Raw genomic sequence first — 8,648 nt, 5'->3', positions numbered from 1 at the left:
TCGATCGAAATATCGAGAGAAAAGCGATGCATGCGAGGGTCGCGTATTTTATTTTCCTAATAGATGCTAATCAGAAACGTAAAAGCAAGTTTCAAGCGACACCCCCTTCCCTCTTCTCTTTGTTATGACTTCGATTTAAGCTTCATCACCCATAAGAGAAAATCACTGAGAATGGACTGTGTCGAATATCTCCCAAAAACTATGAAGCACTTTAAAATTTCAGGTCAAACTAAAATTGTAAATTAACTTCCGAAAACCATCAGAGAAAAAAGGCAAAACTTTCTATTTATATAAACAGTGTTTTGACACAATTTTCTCTGGAGATGGGATTAAGAGTTAGTGAAAATTCGGCGATACTTTTAAAATATGGGAATTAACAGTCAATAAATAACCCCCTATATAAATATTTAAATATTTATCAAATACACTCTCTAAAACGTAGAATTCACTCGGGATGGGGATTGAAATCACCGCGAGCAATATCTTGATTAAAGGAAGTTTAAACACAACGGGTAATATGTACCCTTTTATCCGTGATTATTATTGCAATAAACATTCTTGGAAAAGTAACAAATATGCACCAGATAGAAATTTTAGAAAACGTAAACAAATCTTTGCCAAGCCAACGAATTTTGGCACATGTTAGTATATAGATAAATATATATATAATCTTGAGAGAATTGCGTCTAATAAACTATTTTCTCAAACGTATAATAGCAAATAAAAGCTCGTAAGTGTATTTGAATACGTACGACTATTTATTTTAATTTTCAATATTTTGAATTTCCCAGAAATAAAATTATAAACTCGAAAGAGCGGTGTATCCGTATCTATTCTTTAGAAAATCGTTTTATAACTTCGCGTTTATGTACTTAACTTTCATCGAACACTATACTTTAATGAACCTAAGGCCTAATAGCGAGTAGAGGCGTGTAGATTGTACTAATACATACAGATTTGAATTCGCGTATGCTTTTCGATAAGTAGCTATTAATGGGGTCGGATCCTTAAACGCACGTCTGGCTCCTCTTGAAAGGGTTGGGAAAATTTAAATTTCCTACTGGTCCGTATACCTTAGTTAGCCAATAGGCATTAAAAGGGTGAAAAATAAAACGAACCTTTTAAAAGTCGAAAATTTCATTAAAGAGGAACATACCCCGCCCGAGAATTAGTTCCATTTGCTTTCACGACACGGCTTCAATTGAATTTTCGGTTTCAACCGTGAGCCTTTTAACCTATAATCCACTCTCATACCCCGTCCCCTGGCCCAGAAAGAACTTCCACTAACAAAATTAGAACCGCGGAAAAGTATACCGCTACTATACCCATTTTCGAAAGTACTAGTCTCATGAAAGATCTCTAATCTCGCTCTTTAAAAAGTTCAAAGCGGGAGAATTTTAAGGTATAGTTTAAATTTAATGAAACGGAAGAGGACTAGGGTTGAAATGAAAACGGAAGAAAAGTATTGATTGAACTTTTTCTTTCCTCGAATAATCTTTTGACGAAGATGTCAGGTTTTTCTAGAGAAAACAATAGCGGGTCAGGACGCTCGGGATTAAGTGAAACTCTCGAAACATTAATGTCCAAACTCATTTTCGTAAGAAATGCAAAAGAAATATTACAGAAAACAATAGGTTTCGTTGCCGAAAGACACAAGCTTACAAAGTCTCGATCGAATAATTATATCTCGGCAACTTTTCGGCTTCACCGAACAGTAGCGGTGGCTATTTATCCTCGCTTGTTTTCACTTCTAGCAATAGAAGCGTAAAGTTTCCTTTTATTCTCGGATCCAAGAGTAATTCAAAAGAAGATACCGAATTACAACCCGAGCTAGATCAAGTCGAAAAAAGATCTAGAAGACTTTTTAGTTTCATCCTCAAACCAAAGACTATACTCTTGAATTGTTACGTTGGTATAGGAAAGAGGAATAGTGTTATAGCAGTAGAAATTGGAAGCGATATTTGGTATTGGTTACCTTGTTTTCGGAAGCAAATGGCCCTTGTACGGGTCGCGATGAGGCGAATCGCCTCACTTTACCTTAACATTTTAGTGAAGGGCACAAAAAGATATCGAGGTTACTTTTGTGACTCTCTTTTACTCTCGCAACTATCTCCACCGTGGTATTTAACATTATATATTAATGCGCCTCAACTGCCTCTCTATCACCAATTCCGGGAGAATAACGGTAAACTAGCAACACGCTCCTATTTCGCCTCAATGAGTTTATCTTTCTTTTTCGGTGTAATTTTTGTTTCTTTTCCAGCACACGGATTTCGTTAGAGCAATAAATTTCCGTACACATCAGCGCCCAACTATACTTCATCTTCTCATCTTAAAAAAGGGGACACTGTTCCTTTAATCTCTTTAAAAAATCCTTCTTTCCTTGGATTAAATCCTTATCCAATAAAGAAATAAATCCTATATAAATATGGAAAATTCCCCAAAAACCAAGCAACGTTCCAGATTGAAAAGTGTTCCCGTATTGTGCAGTATCTCTTATAAAACCATAGTTATCACTAAGATAACAATAAAAGAAGGAGAAAGTTGCCTCTTTTACGCATGCCTAGGGGATTGGACAGAAAAGAGGCGCGAGAAAGAATGGACTGTGAAATCGCGGTTGGCGACAATAAATTTCGCTAGAGCTAGAAGAATGATGAATATTAGGTGATATCGCTTTGGAGTTGTTCTTGATGGATCAGGCTCTAGTTCCTGTCATTCAGGACCAAAACCTCCCCGAGCGCTTCCCCAAATTTGCGAAACTATATATCGGGACTCTTAGAGCGTGAACGACGAGATATATTCGTCTTCCGCTGCTTTAGAAGTACCCTTTCCTATATTTTTTGTCATTTTTTTCTAACCTAACCTAAAACTCCTAACTTAAAGTGAGAAGGTGTAAGAAAATCATATTTTTCTATATTATTAATGCCGGTAAAACAAATTACTTTGAGTTATTGACTTTCAAGAAATAAGTATATACGCCGAAATATCCTTCGCAGAATAAGGAGGAGGAGATCCTATAGAAAATCCGCGTGAAATGCGCCTGAAAGATAAGTGTTACGTAGTTAGGAGGATAATATTTTAAAGCGCGCCAAAAATTCGTTCAGGCAGATTGCGGGAAAATCCATTTATAGAAGAGCCAGGGTGCGATGGAAAGAATTATATTGCATAAAGAAGGAAAGGAAAAAATGGTGGGCGAGCAAGATTTAGGAATTCCTGAAACGTTACTTTCACACGAGAGGTTGAAGAATGAGAAAAACGCTGCGTAACTGTCGATAATTTCATTTTCAAGCCGTCTCGGCTCGATTTAAAGAGATACTGACAGTATGGTTTAATATTGAGCTAAACTTATTCACTTTTTAAGAATGGTAAAAATTCTAAACGTATCTTAAGATTCAGCCAATATCAGAGTATCTCTTTAAGATTTGAACAATGGAAATTTAGCATATAAATTTTGGAAAAAGCTATTCTTTATAAGAGGCCGTTGGTATAGATATATATTTCGCTTTCTGTCTTTATACATAGAAAAGATGATTTCTTTCCCACATATCCATCCTCCTTTATCCTATACATTTTTTCTGTTGATAACGCAGTCATTCAGACGTCTAAATGTTTTCTGACTAGCCAGTTCTTATTAGATTTGGAAGAAAAAAAGAACGAAAAAGGAAAAATGCGTGAAGAAAAATCAATTTTTTGTAGGAAGCCGAAAGCAACATCTCAATATCGCGTAAGAGAAAATATTCAGTAAGAGAGAAAACGACTTAAAACGAAGCCAATATTGAATTATCTTTTTGGCAGTGGTAAATCACTGGGCTTAGTGAAATACAGTGAGAAAAAATATGTACGAGGATTTGATGATTCCAGCGAATTCGAGAAGGATTTCATGGGGCCTGTACAATCTCAAAGGAAGAACGAAGCGAAATCAACAAGGTAAAATCCTAGGATCTCTATGGGAATCTCTGGTCTGTGAGGGACAAAAAATGTTCCCACAAATAACTTTCTGTTGTTCTAGATCTTCCCTATCCCAGCCAATAATGGCCAATTGGCCATATGTCTAATCAGCGCCACTAGCGGATGGTCTGAAAACTACTCCCATAGAGTCTAGGTATATTTAAGAGGGTTTGCAGAATTTCCGCCAGGTGGCTCGAACGCCGCGCCATCTGACGGAAATTCTGCAAACCCGCTTAAATATACCTAGACTCTATGAGAGTAGTTTTCAGACCATCCGCTAGTGGCGCTGATTAGACATATGGCCAATTAGATATAATAATATTGTTAGTCGTAAATATTTACCACAAACAACGTAGCAGACGTCCTACAGTTGTTGTTTTTTTGGTAGCCCATAGTATTTTTCAAAGATAATAGGGTAATTAATCCGACACGGCACGTTTTCGTTCGGAACATTTTTTTAACTTGGGTTCCCATGAAAACATTAAAGATATTGTTCCTTATATATTATATAAATGAAAAAGCATCCAGCCTCCCAGTATCTCCGTAAAACTAACTGCAATTTTTGTTCCTAGCCATCCTGCATTGGCCTACACTTGAATCCCTTTCATGCGAAGGTCCTATTAGCATTTGAAATTAATTTTAAATTAGGTAAGGAAATTTTATTTTCATTATAAAGGCAAGATTAAAGAGGAAATCACGGTTTAATCCGCCGGGACTTAGAAAGTGAGAGAGAGAAAAGTCTTTCCCGTGAGAGAGAGAAAAGTCTTTCCCATTAAGGTTCCACCATAATCTTTAAAGCTGGCTAAATTGTATGTGTTTTGGCTCTTGGGTCTCAGCGAAGTATCAGGAAACTTATATAACTTGTCCATCCGTTTTGCTGACAGCAATTATCGTCTCCCGCTGAGTTAAGGAACCAAGAGAATAGGAAGACTCCCCGCTATCGTAAGAATTATTCCCCCTTCCCTCCTATTAGTAATAGGCAAATTTAAGATCCCCCTTCGTATCTCCGGATTCCCTGTCCATCCCTCATGTTTGCCTCATCGGCTTCCTTGTCAAAAGGAAGTCGTCGCAACTTCCTACGCCTGTATTTCCTATCAAAGTCTTCGCTTTAATTTACTCCAAGATTTTACCGACCGTTACTTATTGTAAATGAGCTAGTACTAATGCTAAATTTCATGAGAGTATTGTTGTGAAACACGCGAGTGTGATGTAAAAACGTTAAATACGTATTGACGAGTATTAAAAACGTATAAGTGTTATTCAATTTCTCCATAGACTATAGCGAGTTTTTCGATGCAAGCCACAATTAATGTGAAAGAACATCATTATCAATTGTCCGCCAATCAATGGTACGTGTACTAGCTGTAATATTAACGCCATATTCCACGAACGACGACAGACTTAGAAAATGATAGACTTATTTTCTTGTTGGAAAATCTTACAGACTTTCCAAGAACGGCGAGCAATAGAAGCTTATTTCGGAGAACAAATTTCAAATTGATAAGCAAGCTACATTGAGTTACTAAAGGCCAAGGAAAAGGTTCTGTTCATTTTGGAAAATCGAGGCGAGAAAGACTTTGTTAGAATGATTCGCTCCAGTTTTCGACAAACGAAACGAAACTCCATAGAGATATAACAGTACCATACCATAGAGTGAACTATATATAGAGAGAGAGATCGTAATTTCCAACTTTAGAGGTCTTATTTCCACGCTTCAGGGCAGAAACGCCTAGAATATAAATGACCCTTTCTTGGATAGATCTTGGAGTTAAAAACTACGGAGTATGTACGGCCTGACCTGATGTTAAATCAATTAACTGTAAAAGAAGTAACATCAATGGACACTTACGACGCCAATTATTACTATCAGATACTTATTTTAAATGAACCATAGCCTCCTTACAGTTCCTTTATCCAAACTTAGACTATATCTAACGCGACTAACGTTGTCATAAAAGACGAGTATAGAGGGTTTCGAGTCTTAGAGCTTATCTTTCAGTATACGAACCGAGGTTCTAGGGTTCTGGTATGTATGTATGTATGTACCATCAACATATATTTTTTGTCGCTTCGCTTCGCGGATAGCGTAGAAAAAAACGACCCTAAAAAAAGACGTGAGTTTGACCGTCGCCTCTCTCATCCTTTCCACTGGTTTAAAGTTTAACTTTCGACGGGTCGCGGCAATTTCTCTAGGGACGAAACTTAGGACGTTTTACTGGAAAAGAAATATAAATCTTGTGACAAAATCCAAGGGACTTGCACGAGCCACAGTATAGATTTACACCCTCCCGAAAGCTTTAGGGGTAAAGTGGTAAACTGATTTTTAGATTTTTTTTACGAGCTCTGTACTAAAAATACACGCTTCACTTTGGAACTTAAGGATATTTTGAAAACATTTATACAAATAAACTCTTTTTCAAATTTAAAATTTAACCTAAACTAAATTAATAAGGAGAAAGTGATAAAACGTAAATTTGATTCGTTAGAAAATTAGATTGGCAATTTCAACTTAATTTGCCTAAAAAATATACAGTATAACCAATATGTTTGAAACAAATACGAGTTGGTTTGAAATTTTCTTGATAACTTTGGATTAATTGACTAACTTCTAATTCAATCAAGTTTATTTACAAAGATGATCCGTGAACATTAAACTAACATGTCACATCAAAGAAATCTCCCCCGGAAAAAAATTAAAACTATGGCGCCTTCAACACTGTAAAAAAAAAGCCTTGGTCTAGCTAACATGACACGACGACCCTTAATTTATTATAGTTTCATATCACAAAAGAGTGCAACCACCACCCATGGTTTCTTTGGTGCTTTAATATCCCGTTTATTTTTAACGCCTATGTAGTATAGAACAAGTTGGGAAAACCAAAATATTACCTCTCCGAGTCTAAAGGAGGACTACTTACAAACTTATTTACCCAGATATGGAAATGTTTCTTTTTTTATGAGCAAATAGTGAAGTTAAAATTTATGAAATATTAAAGCAGTATACAAAGCATAGCAAATATACTGTAAATCAGACGATATTTTACATCCAATAAGGATATACTTGTACACATTAAAATCATCCGATGGGGGAAAAACGGGAAATGAAGAGATAAAACTTTGGAGGGATATTACCTTTACGTGTTTGTAAAGGCCCAATTTTCTACTCCTCAACTGTATACCCTCTATGTTCAAAGCCATATTCACAACAGGGTTGCCATGTAAACACTATCCTCTCGTTTCACCTCAACGATTTTCTTAGTTTGTCAACATGACTGTTAACGTTACATAACACCAAAGCTAATTTGTGGCTACACACACTGAAGGTAAATGCGCACCATAAAAAGCATGAAAACACGAAGCTATAATCCGATTGCGATCAGACCTTTCTCTGATCTGGGCTGCGTTCAGCAGAGCTCACCAAAAAAGACAGCGGATTTGGAAAACGTTTACCTGTGAGCTCTTTCGTCATATCTTTTCTCCGGTCATCGGTGTTTTAAAAATGACGCTAGCGCAATAAAGCGTGCAAGGTACCAAGGCTTAACAAAAATTGTATGATAACATATTTTAAGAGATAGATAACAACAACTTTTATAATTAAAATTAGACACTAACATGTCTCTTAAACTTCTCACGTGATCAACTTCTTTCACGCTAATTAAATAGCTCTAGTACCATCATAATCAGCAAGAGCTTTTTGTATTAATTCCTCCATGCTTTTTTCGCCAAGCTGAGAACTACGCGTTTTACGTCACGTTATCCAAAAACCCGACTATTTTCCTTGAAGACCGTGCTGGCTCAGCGCTGAGCACCGTGACGTCTAAATTCAATAACAAAATCCCGTTCTGTAGGACACTGCTAACAGCGCTGAGCTCTGCTGAACGCGGCCCAGATTTCCACCATGATTATAAAGTCTAAGCCTAATTATTTAAAAGTGTATTTAACTTTCGGCTCACTCTGAACCGTTAATGTCTCTGTATTACAGAAACGAAAACCAAACCCAAGCGTTTACTTTTTGGTTCAATAGGCCTATTGACAAATAAAAGTTCATTTGACCAATATGGATGCGTTCTTCTTGAAATCACTTTAGAAAAAATTATGCTATAAACAGATGTAGTATAGCTTAAGTAATATATAAACATCGATTTCAAATAATAATAATAAAAAATATTCTTGGGATATCAAAATGAAACAGAGCTTTATAGCTACAAAACCACTAAAGGCATCGAAATTACGAAAAATATTTCCATATATTAATTATACATTATGAGAAAACCAAATATTAAGGTTTTGTAGGATTTTTTTCCACAAAACAAAGCGAACTGCTAACGCGGTGCACTAACGGACGGACACACACAGAATAAACATAGGCTGCTTTTTAACTCTTTCCGTTTTAATTTTGAGTTGAGAAACTAGATTATCTTAAATATTAAAACAAGGAGTATAAACCTATTAGTGGAAACAGTATTTTTGTTCAAATATGAAACAATCCCGCTTATGTTTATTATCTCTGGGCATTGGTAAAAATTCACTCCATTACTCCTAGGTATTCACAGAATTTTTGTTCTTTATAACTGAAATTCATCTGATTATGTTTTAAAAAAATATTTTTCCTTATCATTGTGGTGTTTCGCGACGGTAAAAAATATTTAAATACGCCGCTAATAAAATATATAGTTTCAACTTCTTAATTCTTTAAGAAA

The 8,648-nt window shown here is 36.0% G+C and overlaps 1 long non-coding RNA gene across 1 annotated transcript; it reads left to right on the top strand.

The window, feature by feature from the left end:
* The first annotated feature begins 2,939 nt into the window (after positions 1-2,939).
* LOC149661412 (uncharacterized) lies at positions 2,940-5,775 on the top strand. Its single transcript, XR_016369106.1, has 5 exons — positions 2,940-3,724; positions 3,796-3,927; positions 4,521-4,596; positions 5,224-5,297; positions 5,393-5,775. It is a non-coding gene; the product is annotated as an uncharacterized LOC149661412 (long non-coding RNA).
* Positions 5,776-8,648: the final 2,873 nt, after the last annotated feature.

Source organism: Phalangium opilio, unplaced genomic scaffold (assembly GCF_054372755.1).
Source record: "Phalangium opilio isolate 3A_F unplaced genomic scaffold, DU_Popi_V2 ptg000070l_1, whole genome shotgun sequence".
NCBI lineage: Eukaryota > Metazoa > Arthropoda > Arachnida > Opiliones > Phalangiidae > Phalangium > Phalangium opilio.
This window is presented reverse-complemented; position numbering and strand designations above follow the sequence as displayed.